Genomic DNA, 16,184 nt, shown 5'->3' with positions numbered 1-16,184 from the left:
TTTATATAGCGCCGTTCTTGACCTCGGGACGTCCCTAAACAGTCAATGAAGAACATTGTTAAGAGTAGTCGCTGTGTTAATGTAGGAAACGTGGCAGCCAATTTGCGCACATGAAGCTCCCACACACTGCAATGAGATAAATGGCCAGTAAGTCGGTTTTATAAACATTGGTTGAGGGGTAAATATTGGCAAGGACACTGGAAGGAACTCCCCTGCTCTTTTTCGAATATTGCTGTAGGATCATTTACATCTGCCTGAGAGGGCAGATGGGCCCTCGGCTTAAAGTATCCTACCGTCGGCACCTTCAACAGTACAGCGCTCCCAGAGTACTGCCCGTCCGACAGTACCGCGCTCTTTTAGCACTGACCATCCAGCAGTGCGCCAGTCCCTCAGTACCGACCCTCCGACAGTGCAGCACTCCCTCACTGCTGATCCTCAGACAGTACTTTGCTGCCTCAATATTGACCCTCCGACAATATAGCACTCCCTCAGTACTGACCCTCCGAGAGTACTGTGATCCCTCAGTACTGACCCTCCGAGAGTAATGTGCTCCCTCAGTAGTGACCCTCCGATAGTCGAGTGCTCCCTCAGGACTGCAGGGGTCAGCCGGGATTATATGTTCAAGTCTCTGGAATTAGACTTCAATGCACAGACTTCTATCTCACAGGTGAGACTGCTACCACTGAGCCACGTCTGATACGTGAAAGGAGGAATGGAGATGGAGGGGCTTAGGGAGGGCATTCAGGAGCGTGGATATGGCTGAAGGCACGACTGTCAGAAGTGGGACAAATGGACTGCAGATGCACAAGCGGCCAGAGGTGGAGGAGCAGAATGTTTGGGAGGGGCTGTCGGAACTGGTAGTTTATAGAGATAGGGAGGGGTGAGGCCCTGATGGATTCAAGTGTGAGAAAGAATAAAAATAAACTATAGGCTGAGGAGATTGGAATCCAAAGCAAGTCAGTAAGGGCTTGAGTGATTGGTGAGTGACTCACCAATCTAAAAACCAGGGGTGAGGATGGAATCCCTGGCAAGGATGTGGAGATTGTGGGGCCAAAGATCATGACTTCCAAATTTTTAACTGGAGGAACTGGCGGCTCATCGAAAACAGAATGTGGGTCTGGCAACACAAAGATATTGGAAGGGTCAAGAGAGGCGGTGGTTTCGTCAGCGTCCATCTGAAAGCTGGTCCATGTCTGCGGACTGTGTCACCAAAGGGCAGCATGTAGATGAGGAAGAGGAGGGAGTCAAGGATTGAACCTTTAGAAACATCAGAGATAAAGGTGATAGGGTGGGAAGAGAAGCTTCTCCTGGCTCTGATCAGATAGGTGAGTGGAACCAAGTGAGGGGACTCCCAGCAAAAGAGGCCAGTTTCCGATGAATGAGATGGTGACGGGTGGGTTGTCTGTAGGTATGGAAATGGGGAGGGTTTTAAACCCAAGGATGAGAATTTTAAATTTAAGTGATATGGAACTGGGAGCCAGTGAGGGTCAGTGAGTCCGAGCAGGACCTGGTGCTGGTTGGACACGGACAAGAGTTTTGGACGAGCTCACGTTTATAGAAGGTGGGGATTGGGTGGCCGGTCAGGAGTGTATTGGAGGAATGGAGTCTGGAGGGGACAGAGACATTGATGAGGGTTTCAATGGCAATGGGCTGAGGAAGGAATGGAGGCGGTGAGGGAATCACCGGGCCTTTGTGATGGAGGTGAAAAAGGGTCATGAGCTCAGCTCGGTGTTACACGGGACCAATTTTACTGGAGCCGTTAACCAATGTAGAATAAACGGGTAAACATCTGCAGTAAAATAGCGGAGAGAGGAATGTCAATGGGGCACGTTCAGTGTCCGTCCCCTAATATCACCCACAGTCATTTCTCGGCTGCAATTCTCAACCTGCCCTTTAACTGTCCTCGTATCAGAGACTCACAATTCATATTTTAACTGGGAAACTGCAGGAACAGAGTGAAACGGGTCTGCTTCTGTCCCTGGGTTCAGTGCACACTGCGGAGACATCTGTCTAAATTATAAATGAAACACCAGGAGTGAACATGGTCAATATAGTTATATAAAAGCTGTAAATGAAGCCGTTTATTATTATTGGATCAGTCCTGTATGAGAACAGATTGAAGCTTTATTCCTGAGAGAGGTCTGATTAAGTAATATCGTGGACTTGGAGATTTTTGTGTTTTATTCACCACATTATTTACAGCGGAGTCAAAGCTGCTGATGTAATGTGTTTGTTAAACTGACTGTAACTAATAGCAATGATCAGGAGTATAACCGTGTCAGTGGAGACTTATCCCCTGTATAAATCAGGGCTTGTTGGATTGGATCAGCTCAGAGTGTCTGCCGAAGCTGTGGTTTCCAGGCCAACAGAAGTCAGTGCTTCTCACAGAAATGGGATATCCAGTAATATTTCTGGTACAAGATATTTATTTTCCTGTTCTTGCAGCGGTTGGAGTTCCAGGTAAGCCGTTATCTCAGCTGTTAATGACGTAAATCAGAGTTGACTCCGCTGCTGTACTTGGTACTTGATTTTTTTCTCCTACCATGTTCAACACAGTCACCTGTTCTATCGGTTGAATGGTGGAATATGTTAAGTCTCTGCTCTTTCGGTCTTGTCAGAGCTGTATTATATCCATAATGACCCTTTTATATCCAACCCTGGCATTGTTACTGGATTATTCTCTGTACTGAATGTTGTGTTGAATAATGGTATGTCCTTAGCTTCCAAATGTTCGATCTTGTAGGAGTTACATTATATCTGTAATGACTTTATATATACAAAGCTGACATTGTTACTGGATTATTCTCTGTACTGAATGTATTGCAATCAGGTGTTTGGGCTAAGAGTTGGTTTCAGACCATCAGGAGCTGTTAACAGTTTCTTGTGGAACTAACCTGTCCTGGAATATGTTTTCATCAATGTGTTTTCAGTGATTAATAATGAGACAGCTCACGGTCTCAGTCTTACAAGGAGGCAACGCAATGTCCTCCCTCCCCAATAACATGCTTCAATTCAACTGAGATTTCAATGTATTTATTGGTGATCACTGTTATGAAATATTATTTCATTATGTGTGTATCTGACGCCGCTTCAGATGTCTGGTTACTGATCTGAATTTACTGCTGACTCTTTCACATCTCCTTCTCTGCTTCACTGTGGATGAATTCACTGACTGTCACTGGACTTCACTGTTAAATGAAAAGTGTGGTTGTTCTGTTATCTCAATTTGCACCGTATCTGTTGGAATCAGGAGCCCTTCTATGTATCTGTCGATTATCCGTGTGATTTTGGCGTTTTGTTAATTGAACAATCCCGCCATCTATCACTTTACTTTATAATTACAGGAGAAGGAATCTCAATTATTGTGAGATCTGCCTGGGAGAGGCATTCGATTATGTTTATTCCATGATTTGAAGATGCAGTGAACAGTGTCGGTGAACAGGTGGAGAATTGGGTGATCTGTAGAAACATTAAACTATTCCACAGAGGCTTCACTATTTAACAAAATGAGACTGAGAATAGGATCGGTGGAACACGGGGCTGGTGAACAGAATGCAGGAACAGGATGATAGGATTTAATCGGATATGAAAATGGACTTGAGAAAGAGAGTAGAGTGCGTGATAGAGAGGGCGACTGAGAGGGAAAGCGAGAGGCTGTGGTGTGAATAATTCATCAGAATGAACTGCTGAAACTTCCAGTACAATTAAACAGAGAAAATGTGATTTGAAGCTGTTATTATGATGTGGTCAGATTGGGTGAGTTTTTATTGTGGGACTCGCTCCTCATGTTTATATCCCTGTCAGGTCCTCAGTCTGTTTTTGTGAATGTTCTTTGTTTTCCAACTTAACACTAAACATAATTAAAATTTGCTGAAAAAAATATAATCAGAAATGTCTTGATCGGAATGACTAAATATAATTACAATTTACTTGAAGAGTAGAATTAGCAATTCATTTATCGTGATGAATTATGAGGATTCTGTGTTTTAGAAGCTCGGCTGAATTCAATAAACAACAAGTTTGATATAATTAATACCCAACAAAGGTTGCCTGACACCAATAACCACAGAAATTAACTGTTGAATGCATTAGTTGGATTGTGTTCTTGGGACCTATAGATTAGATTTCCTCTCACACTCTGCTGCTTTCTCGCCCTGTAAATCACAGCCTCTCCTCTCACTGCATTGAATCCTCTGTCTCTTCTTCCCTTACTTCAGTTCGTGCAAGTTCCCAAATTATCTGCTCCTGACTCCCCTCCAGCTCTGACATGTCCTTTTCCTTGTCTACCTCCCAATCTGTCTCACTGGGACGGTCCTCAGCCGCCTTTCCCGTTTCGTGCCAGCCCCTGTCAGCTCTCTTAAACCAGAGCAACAAGCTAAATGTACCTCTCTTTGTCCCCTCACCCTCCTGACCCTTCCCTCTCTTTCCCGTCAGTCTGGAGCCCAAATCCGGCTTTAATCCGCTGGATTCCCGGTGTGTAAAACCCCTTCTCCCTTCTCCACCGGCACTGCGCCCTCACTCAGCCCTTCCAGTGGATCCAGCGCTCACTTTATTCACTTTCTGTATCAATCTCCCAATTCATTATTGATCATTGTGTTTAAAAATATCTCTCTGCCCGAAAGCGCTGCCCAGGTCAATCAATCACTTTCCACCCTTCGATGCAGCAACAAAGCTGGAAATTTCACCTCAGATCCTCTCAATCTGCTGCTTTGGCGCCAGCTTTGAGCAGTAATTTCTCAGCTTCCTTTTCTCTTCCAGTTAACTTGGTGGCGATTGTGATCCTGTCCCGAGGAAAGTGCGGTCTCTCCAAATGTATCAGTGTCTACCTGGTGGGAATGGCAGTGGCCGATCTCATGGTCGTTATCACTGATCCGATATTGAGACAGATTAATGCGATTTTTTTCCCAGGTTCATTCCTGGACATTACTCCCGTGTGTAGTTTTATTATATTCTTGAGTGAAGCAGCTGCGAATGTTTCTGTCTGGTTCACAGTCGCTTTCACCTTTGATCGATTTGTGGCCATTTGTTGTGAGAAGCTGAAAACTAAATATTGCACCGAGAGAACGGCGGCTGTGGTTCTGGGAACAGTGAGTGTGCTGGGCTGTTTGGAGAGTGTCCCCTGGTACTTTACATATGAACCTGACTATATAATTGATAATGTTCCCTGGGGTTGTGTGACTAAACCGAGGTTCAGTACTTCCCCCGCATGGGCCGCATTTGACATCTTTCACCTCATTTTAACCCCTTGTGTCCCGTTCTGTCTGATTTTGCTGCTCAATGTACTGACGGTCAGGCGTATTTTAATGTCCAGTCGAGTCCGCAGGGGACTCCGGGGCCGCAGCAATGGAGAGAATCAGAGTGATCCAGAGATGGAGAACCGAAAGAAATCCATCATTTTACTCTTCAGTATATCGGGCAGTTTTATACTGTTGTGGCTGACACGGGTTGTATTTTACATTTATCTGCGAATTGCAGACATTTGGTCTTATTACTCCACCGCTGACCCTGGTTATATCACACAACAGACAGCAGGAATGCTGCAGCTTCTCAGTTCCTGCACAAACACGTGTATTTATGTCCTGACCCAGACTAAATTCAGAGAGGAGCTGAAGAACGCGGTGAAATACCCATTCAATCTAATTGTTAAATTAGTGAAATCATAGAAAGAGCTGAAGGGTTTCAAGCACTAGAACTAAATCCCATTTCATACTCCATCCCCTACACTTCCCGGGGGATGGAAAGTACATTTTATATTTGCAGCTCAGAGCCATTAAATGATCTGAAATATGGTTCTGATGTTATATTTTATTGAAAATCTGACCAATTGAGGCAGGATTTATTCTGCAGACGACACATGCATTTTGCTCGAAATTGCAGTCCTAAAGAGCCGAGCTGGACTTCAACTAAATGGTGATCCAGCAAAATGTGCAAAGCTGGGATTCAAAGTAGCTGCTTTGGGCCAGATCAGAATGGGTGCAGGGGGAGAGAGGGAGAGAGAGGGGGACAGGGGGAGGGAGAGAAGGAGCGAGAGAGAGAAATTCATAGAGTTTGAGAAAGAGGGAGAGAGATTGAGAGAGGCCGAAATACAGAGAGGGAGAGAGAGAGGGGAGAGTGACTGACATAGAGACAGAGAGGAACTTACAGCGATAAAGAGTGTGAGAGAGCGAGATAGTGATATAAAGAGCGAGGGAGAGACAGAAAGTGAGAGCGAGAAAGAGAGAGAGAGAGGCAAAGAGTGACACAGGGAGAGCGTGAGAGAGATCAGAGAGAAAGACAGGGAGATATTGGGACAGAGAGAGTAAGAAAGGCAGAAAGACAAGGAGGGAGACAGAGAAAGACAGAAGGAGAGAGAGATGGAGAGAGGAGTGGACAGAGACAGAGAACACAGGGCAAAATAAATATAATGATTAAATAGCGCAGAAAATTAAAACAGGTTCACATAAAGGCGAGAGGGTCTGTGACAAAGAGAGAGCGATGGAAACAAAGAGGGGTAGAGACAGAGGTACACAGAGCTGGAGATAAATAAAGTGAGTTTGTTTGACAGGAGAGAAAAAATAAAGAGAGAAAGAAAGTGAAAGAAAGCATATATATATATATATGTATATAATGAGAGAGAGCAAGCAGACATGGATGGAACGAGAGAGAGAGACTGACAACGAATTACAAATTGATGGAAGTAGAAGTGGAAATAACAAGATAGAATAACACACAGAAAATAAATAGAGACAAACGACATAAACAGATAACAGACATATTGAAAGACGGACAAAAACAAACTGTGTCATCAGCCTGGAGTGTGTGAGAATGCTGACCAGCAGAACAGCAGCAGATGTAGCAGGCCAGACAGTTCATGTTTGTTCTGGGGTAACACTCGTGTGGATTTAATTTTGACATTTCTAAAGGTGATGCCTGGAGGCTGCACAATAAAATCACTCAGTCCTGTGTACCTGACCCTGACCATTACTTACTGCAGGAGTTTCCCAGCTGCTCTGTGCAGTAAACATTCATCTGATGAACGAAAACCTGAGATTAAATCCGCTTCAGTATGTCTGAAGGAAAAGGACGATTAAAAGGTGGAAGGGCTGTTAGAAGATTGTTAATGACACATTGTAAAAAACCACACAGCAGAGGATAGATCACCATAGCAACAAGAACGATTCCAGGGGGGCGAGAGGTCGTTTGAACTACTGCCGAATTAACTTGGTTACGTTGTGGACACTGAGAGACAACAGGTGAAGTGTCAATCAATCGTGGGTTGTATTTGTAGGAACCTATTGTTGAGAAGCCACTGTCCCAGAGGTGTGATTCTCTGTAAAAACGGTCTTAAAAATCTGGGCAGAAGTTGAGTGGGGAGAGACGCAGATCCACCATAACTGCTCCAAGCTCACCTTTCGCTTCCTGACAGCACCACCTCACCTTGAATCTTCCTGACTGCTCGCTACCTCCCAGCTTGATGCCTCGATGCAGGTTTACAGATTGCCTGTGAAGCAGATGACCTGTCTACTAGAGAAAGTCACGCTACATTACAACGGTATCCATCAAAATACCTGGAATCTTCCCGGCAAGTCTAAAACTTTCGTTATGGGCTTAGTCTAAGATAAACATTTGATTTCCAAACGGTTATGCATTTTGAGAATTGAGAATGTGTTGTTTAATTTTTGCGAAAGCAATTCTAAATCGGGCATAAAACCAAGATGAAGTTTAAATTCTAATGTCATTTTTTTCTATTGAATGAATAATAAATACTTGTTTTCTCTGTAAAGCCATGGTTTGTGCCTGAAGTTTGTTTAGGATAAAGAGCTCATTAAGTTAAATGTAAAACTAAACCTTGTGGAGATAAAAAGGCATTGCTCCAAATTAAAGTGTAAAATCACTTTCCATCTTTTTGCTCCTCCATCTGTACCATGTGTAACTTTCCCAGTGAGCTGCTGAATTCTGTGACAAATAATATGTATTTTACCCCTTCTGCAGTGTTAATAAACTGGACAGGCTCCCGCAGCACTCTCTTGCTCTGTTACTGTTACACATGCAGTTATTCTTTCAGATTAAAGAAAAAATATGAATAATGGAGAAATGAATTAAATCCCAGATCAGAACTACATTCAGATTGAGTCCAATTTTACTCTGATTTGTTGAATAGAAGCTAGAATTACATTCTCTACAAAAAATGGCTAATTGGACCTTTCCTCCGAATGTCTGGTCTCTCCTTTTCTGTAACCATTAGGTCCAAATAACCAAATTTTAATCCATTTTTTTGCAGAAGTTCACATTTTGATGTTTAATTCCCTCACTGCACCGCTGTCTTTATGTTAAACACCAGCTAGTGTTAGTCTCACTCAGTTTGTATTTTTAACTAGAGTGCAACAGTGATTTTACAGGAAAAGCAAATTATCCCTCTCTGTGTCTCTCATTACAAGCTTCACCTTGCCCCTCAGGAAGATGTCCGCCTTTCGGGTGCCATTTTGTTTCAGGTTCATGGCGTTGAAGTTGTTGTTCATCGATTCATATTTTGATAGCAGGCACGGTGCAAGAGGAGTCCATTCAGCCCACCCTGCCTGTGCCAGCTCCTTGAAAGCATGATCCAATTATTCCCATTTCCCTTTCTGCTTTCCCCCCACAGCCCTCATGGATGCTTGTAATAGTAGTTTTGATAATACACACATATATATATATATATATATATATATTATATATATATATATACAATTTGCTGTTGTAGGGAGTGGACATATGAGGAGAGGTTGAGTAGATTGGGACTCTACTCATTGGAGTTCAGAAGAATGAGAGGCGATCTTATTGAAACATATAAAATTGTGAAGGGGCTTGATCGGGTGGATGTGGCAAGGATGTTCCCAAGGATGGGTGAAACTAGAACTAGGGGGCATAATCTTAGAATAAGGGGCTGCTCTTTCAAAACTGAGATGAGGAGAAACTTCTTCACTCAGAGGGTAGTAGGTCTGTGGAATTTGCTGCCCCAGGAAGCTGTGGAAGCTACATCATTAAATAAATTTAAAACAGAAATAGACAGTTTCCTAGAAGTAAAGGGAATTAGGGCTTACGGGGAGCGGGCAGGAAATTGGACATGAATTTAGATTTGAGGTTAGGATCAGATCAGTCATGATCTTATTGAATGGTGGAGCAGGCTCGAGGGGCCGATTGGCCTACTCCTGCTTCTATTTCTTATGTTCTTATATATATATATATATATATATATATATATATATGTATATATATATGTGTATATATATATATATATATATAAGTTGTTGTTGTGGATAAAGCTGTTTCTCAATCTTTTACTCTTTCGATTCTTCTCCTTTATAAATTGGGCTTTGTTTCTGTGTAAATGAATGTTGCTGAGCGATTGTCCCTGTAACTGAGTGAGGGATCTTGCTGTATATTGGGTTTTTAAAAAATTGCTTTGGCTCTTTTATATGTCATGAATTTATTTGAAATCTTTGGCTGATTGGAAAAAGCCACAAACTGTAAGTTGATCACAAACTGCTGGCATTTTGTCCACTGCAAATTAAAACAAGAGAAAAGAGCAAAGGGAAAGTTCGTTCACCTTTGCAAACTGCAACATAAAGGGCGAAGTAGCAAAAAATGCCCAGGGTTTTTGTCCCCTGCTCCAGGAACAGAAGTGAAAATGAGCACAGGGGCAATTTGAATCTTGCAGCGAACATTAACCAAGGACAGGCAGACAGACCAGCACCTTTTAGGGGAGGGGGTGGGTGAGGGATTGAGTGGCAAAGCAGGAGAGAAAACCCTGCAAACTTGTATTAGAGAGAGAGAGAAGCAACATGTGCTCTTCAGTCTGCCCGAGTGTCTTTCTGTTTCTCTCTGTCCCAGCTTTTCACTCTTTTCTTCAGATTCTCTGCTTTGTAACTTGGGATTTTTTTTTGTCAGTGGTGTTTGCTGAGAGATTGCCTGCCTGTGTAATGGAATGAGTGAGTGACTGAGTGTGAATGTGTGTGTGTGAGTGAGTGTGAGGGAGCTCTGAGCTCTTGCTGTGCTTTTTTATTCGCTTGCTTTGTTTTTAATCCATTTTTAAAAATCAATTAAAAGATTTTTTTGTGGAAATGCTGTAACATGAAGTTGTGGAAAGAGAATTTTTGGGAGGAGGAGGATTCCTTGGACAAGAAGCTTTCTCTCCACAGGGGACTGATCGAGGCCTTCACCACAGGCTCACGTGAATTGTGTCTGGGTCACTGTGGGATCACTGGGAGCACTGTGGGATCATGGGTTGCTATGGGATCACTGGGATACTGCAGGTTCACTGGGACATTGTGGGATGAATGCGACACTGTGGGATCAGTGGGACATTGTGGGATCAGTGGGACATTGTGGGATCAGTGGGACATTGTGGGATCAGTGGGACATTGTGGGATCATTGGCTTCCTGTGGCATCACTGGGACACTGGCGGCCATGTTGTTTAAGATGGCCGCCTTAATGGCCACCATTTTGTTTCAGCTTCATGGGGTCACAGGAGAAACTACTTTACCCATTCGAAGTAATATAGAAATATTATATATGTACATATATATATATATATATATATATAGACATGTAGAAATATTATATATATATATATAGACATGTTATTTCATACACGCAAGTTGTTGTATATAAAGACAGTCTCAAACGTTTACACAAATGCAGTGAACTGGGATACTGGGACCTCTGGGTGCACTGTGGGATCACTGGGATCAATTAGGGAGCATTGTGGCATTATCAGTGGGTGTGCAGCTGGATCACCGGGTCACTCTGTGTTCACTTTGGGATCACTGGGTGCACTAGATCGCTGGGACACTGTGGATCAATGGGACACTATCACTGGGTGCAGTGTGGAATCACTTAGTCACACTGTGGGGACTCGATGGGATACTTATTTACCCAGTTGGGCCGAATGGCCTGTTTCTGTGCCGTGCTGTATTCTATGTAATATATATATATAAAGATATGCACGGGGTTAAATTCGATAACCCCCGAATCCGGGCGCGATGGTCGATAAACCTCCACGTGATTAACCTGCACCCGGTCGTTGAGATGCAGACAGTCCGTGAGATTGGTGCTGCCTGGTGATTTATCGGATTCCTGCGAGCAGTCAGGCCTGGCTGTGCTGTTCAGCGGCTTCTCACCAGCAGGGGGGCCCCCGATATTGCGTGAGTGGTTTGCACCTCTGAAAGGCAGGCTGCACCTCTCAACGGCAGCCTGAACTCACAAAGTCAAACATTTGATTCAGATACAAACCTCCGGGGTCATTTCTCCTCGTACAGTTTTGATTGGCAGCTTCTTTTGAATTAAACAGACCATTGATTAAAATGACTGGCTCCCAGTCACTGTTTTGAAGGCATTTATCAGCCTGTCTTTTTCAAACTGGTGAGTCTGTTTGGAATCTCTGAGAATGTTAATCAAATCGACAGCTTCCATAGTTTGTGCGAAAAAGACAACAAAGAACCAGGATGTTCGAAAGTTCGGGCACAGTTTCGTATAGTATTTTGAATTATTTATTATTTTTTTATTTTCCAATAATGATCTGGTTGAGCTTTACAGTAAAACTGTTGTCTTACTGCTACTATTCTGTTTATTCTCTTACTGTTTCATCAATTTGTTTGGCAGTTAAAGTCTAAAACAAGCTCCAGTGTAGTGTGAATCTGTCACCCTCTGAAGAGCAGACACTATTAGGCACTGGATAGAACGAGTGGGCTGAGATAATCTGAAGGGGTTTCACTGTTCATTACCTGGAGCCCTTCAAGTGTTACATTGATATCAGGACAAGCGGAAACACTGAGACATTGAGAGTGAAGCCTCACCTCACAGAGGAGATGCTTTTTCAAGCTAAGAAATACTGCTGATTTTAAATCAGCAAAATTTCACTTCATTAAAGTAGACAAAAAGGCAAATATATCTGAACTGTCTCCATTATCTGAAAAACACGGATATTTTACTGATCGGGTAATAATGGTCTTGTTCAAACTGTACAAAATAAAAATCAATTGTGATCTTTTTAAAATAATGAACTGATTTAAAGCATTCTCCAACCAAACAAAAGCACCAAGCATTCCCAGGACAATGAGAGATTATATGAGTGGGCAAAACTGTGGCAAATGGAGTTCAATGTCGGGAAATGTGAGGTCATCCACTTCGGATCTAAGAAAGATAGATCAGAGTGTTTTCTAAATAGTGAGGAGCTCGAAACTGTGGGGGAGCAGAGAGATTTAGGGGTCCAAGTGCAGAGATGATTAAAAGCTAGTGGACATTTGCAAAAATAATTAACAAGGCTAATAGAATGTCGGCCTTTATTTCAAGAGGGCTGGAATATAAAGGGGTGGAAGTTATGTTCCTGCTGTACAGAGCTCTGGTTAGACCCCATCTGGAGGGCTGCATTCAGTTCTGGGCACTGACCCTCAGGAAGGATATTTTGGCCTTGGAAGGGCTGCAGCACAGATGCAACAGAATGATAATGGGTCTAAAAGCGTTAAATTATGAGGACAGGTTGAATTATCAAGGCTAGTATTCCCCTGAATATAGAAGATTAAGGTGTGATTGAATTGAGGTGTTTAAGATGATGAAAGGAGTTGATAGGGTGCAAAGAGAGAAACTACTTCCTCTGTTGGGGGAGTCTAGAACAAAGGGGCATAACCTTAAAATTAGAGCTCGGCCGCCCAGGGGTGATGGTAGGAAGTTCTTCTTCACAAAAGGGTAGTGGAAATCTGGAATTCTCTCCCACAAAAGTCTGTTGAGGCTGGGGTCAATCCGAAATTTCAAAACGGAGATTGATAGACTTTTGTTCCGCAAGGTTATTGAGGATCAAGGAACCAAGGCGGGTAGTTGGAGTTAAGATACAGATCAGCCATGATCTAATTGAATGGCAGAACAGGTTGAGGAGCTGAATTGTCCACTCCTGTTCCTGTGTAACAGGCTCGTGTGGCTGAATGGACTCCTCTTGTTCCTATGTAACATGCTCGAGGGGCTGAATGGACTCATCTTGTTCCTATGTAACATGCGTGAGGGGCTGAAAGGCGTCCAGATCCTGTATAACAGTCTAGAAGGACTGAATGGCCTCCTTCTGTTCCATTGCAACAAGCTCGAGGGGCTTAATGGCCGAGTCCTATTCCAGTGTAATAGGCTCGAGGTGCTGAATGGCCTTCAGTTCCCGTATAACATGCTCGAGGGGCTGAATGGCCTGCTGCTGTTCCTATGCAACAGGCTTGAGGGGCTGATTGGCCTCCAGGTCTGGTGTAATGGGCTCGGGGCTGAATGGCCTCCTCCTGTTGATATCTGACAGGCCTGAATGGTTGGTTGGCGTCTAGTTCCTGTATAACAGGCTCGAAGGGCTGAATAGCCTCCTCCTGTTCCTATGTCATAGGCTTGAGGGTCTGTCTGGCCTCCAGTTCCGTTGTAATGGGCCCGAGGGGCTGGATGGCCTTCAGTTCCCGTTAACACGCTCGAGGGGCAGAGTGGCCTCCTCCTGTTCCTATGTAACAGGATTGAGGGGCTGATTGGCCACCAGATCTGGTGCAAGGTGCTCCAGGGGCTGAATGGCCTCCTCCTTTTGCTACCTGACAGGGTTGAACGGTTGATTGGTGTCTAGTTCTTGTATAACAGGCTCGAAGGGCTGAATGGCCTTCAGTTCCTGTATAACAGGCTCGATGGGCTGAATGGCCTCTTCTTGATTCTATGTAACAGGCTTGAGGGGATGATCGGCCTTCAGTAACGATGAAACGGGCTTGATGGGCTGTATGGCCTCCTCCTTTCCCTGTGCAGCAGCCGTGAAGGACTTGCCGCCATTTTGTCCAAGATGTCCCGCGAACTTGCCACCATTTTGTCTAAAAATTAGAGCCGGACCATTCAGGAGCGAGATTAGAAAACATTTCTACACACAAAGGGTCGTAGAAGTTTGGAACTCTCTTCCGCAAACGGCAATTGATACTAGCTCAGTTGCTAAATTTAGATCTGAGATAGATAGCTTTTTGGCAATGAAAGGTATTAAGGGATATGGGCCAAAGGCGGGTTTATGGAGTTAGATCACAGATCAGCCATGATCTTCTCAAACGGCGGAGCAGGAACGAGGGGCTGAACGGCCTACTCCTGTCCCCATGTTCCTATGATATTATTTATATGGAATTCCGGCAGGCATTTGACAAGGTTCCACACATGAGACTATTGGCAAAAATGAAAACACATGGATCTTGAGGCAATGTATTGACATGGGTAGAGAATTGGTTCGGAGATGGGAGACAGAGAGTAGGGATAATGGGTACATACTCCAATTGGCAGGATGGGACTAGTGGTGTCCCCCAGGGATCTGTAACTGGGGTCTCAGCTTGTCACCATATTTATCAATGACTTAGATGAAGGAACAGAGAGTCGTATATCCAAGTTTGCTGATGACACTAAGTTGGGTGGTACAGTAAGTAGTGTGGATGCGAGTGAAAAGTTGCAAAAGGACATTGATAGATTAAGTGAGTGGGAGAAACTATGGCAGATGGAGTTCAATGTGTGGTAATCCACTTTGGACCGATGGTCAGGGTATTTACCAAATGGTAAGAAGCTCGGAACTGTGGAGAAGCTGAGAGAATTAAAGGTTCATTTACATAAATCAGTAAAAGCTAACGGACGGGTCCAAAAATAATTTAAAAGGCTAACGGAGCGTTCGCCTTTATCTCAGGGGGCTGGAATATCAAGAAGTGGAAGTTATGTTCCAGTTATATAAAGCTCTGGTTGGACTGCGTCTGGAGTAACTGCGTTCAGTTTTGGACACTGCACCTCAGGAAGGATAGATTGGCCTTGGAGGGGTTGCAGAGCAGATTCACCAGAATGTTACCGGGGCTAAAAAGGTTGAATTATGAGGACAGGCTGCATAGATTGGGCTCGTCTTCCCTCGAGTATCGAAGATTGAGGGGCGGTCTGAGCGAGGTGTTTCACATGTTCAAATTATTCGATAGAATAGAGAGAGAGAATCAATTTCCTCTGGGGAATCAAGAACGAGGGGGACATAATCTTAAAATTAGAACCATGCTATTCAGGTTCGAAATCAGGAAGCACTTTTTTACACAAAGGGCAGTAGAAGTCTGGAACTCTGTCCCCCAAAAGGCTGTGAATGCTGGGGGTCAATTGAAGCTTTCAAGACTGAGATCGATAGATTTTTGTTGGGTAAGGGTATCGAGGGATAGCGAGCAAAGGCGGATAAATTGATTTGAGGTTCAGATCATCTCTGATCTAATTGAAGGGCGGAACAGGTTCAATGGGCTGAATGGCCTCCTCCTGTTCCCAATGGAAATGTTGAGAAAATGCTTTGTTGAGGCTGTGACGTCAGGGTCAACCCCTGTCCAAACAAGACAGGCCACATTTGGGAGTTTAATAACTTTGAAATGAACATTTTTCTTTTGTGACTTGTGCAACTTCGATCAAGTGAATAGTTATGAATGAGAATCAATACAGTCATTCTAACTTCTGGCTGGTAACCAGATCAGAGGTTTCCGTAGTGTAGTGGTTATCACGTTCGCCTCACACGCGAAAAGTCCCCGGTTCAATCCCGGGCGGGAACATTATTTTGGGGCAGATTTTTCTGTCCTCTGTGAAAGAGCCTGTTTTGTTCAGTTCGACACAAATTCGTGGTCTCACGAGCACTGAACATTTTAAACGGAGCCCTTCAAAATACAGTGTGTAAAATGAGAAGGAATAAAAAGTTCATCGCACAAAAGACATTATTAAACTTTTCCAACATCCCTCAGTGGCCTTTCATTCTGCAAAATAACGTTATCGGTTAATTAATGGTGAATAACAAAAATATTGTTTTTTTTTCTTCCATGCGATTAATATAACAAGTGTTCAAAAGTTGCTCTTCTGGCTGGAAATCGCACCCCGGCCGCAGTGGTAAAAGCGGCGAATCTTAACCACTGGACCACCAGCGAGTTTTACTTACAGCATTATCAGATTTAACGAGGATTTCCATTTCTCTGTGATTCAGCTTTTAATCCTTTTTGGCTACTGATTGCGAATATTCCCGTCATTAAATAGGAATAAAGTACAATAGGCTCAGGAAAACCCGGGGAGGTGGCATCCCGCTCACCGAGCCTTTCCAGCATCATTTATATCACCAAGCACTCGAGTGAATGAACCTTTCTCCGGGGGGGTCTCAATGTGGAAAGGGTGGCGAGGCAAAGTGCTATTTATCCGT

General features: G+C 43.7%; 1 non-coding gene across 1 annotated transcript; it reads left to right on the top strand.

Annotated features, from left to right (window-relative positions):
• The first annotated feature begins 15,479 nt into the window (after positions 1-15,479).
• Positions 15,480-15,552, top strand: trnav-cac (transfer RNA valine (anticodon CAC)). The gene has a single exon. It is a non-coding gene; the product is annotated as a tRNA-Val (tRNA).
• The last annotated feature ends 632 nt before the right edge of the window (positions 15,553-16,184 follow it).

This window comes from Heptranchias perlo, unplaced genomic scaffold, assembly GCF_035084215.1.
Source record: "Heptranchias perlo isolate sHepPer1 unplaced genomic scaffold, sHepPer1.hap1 HAP1_SCAFFOLD_181, whole genome shotgun sequence".
Classification (NCBI taxonomy): Eukaryota; Metazoa; Chordata; class Chondrichthyes; order Hexanchiformes; family Hexanchidae; genus Heptranchias; species Heptranchias perlo.
Note: the sequence above shows the minus strand (reverse complement) of the source record. Positions and strands in the feature narration are given on the sequence as shown.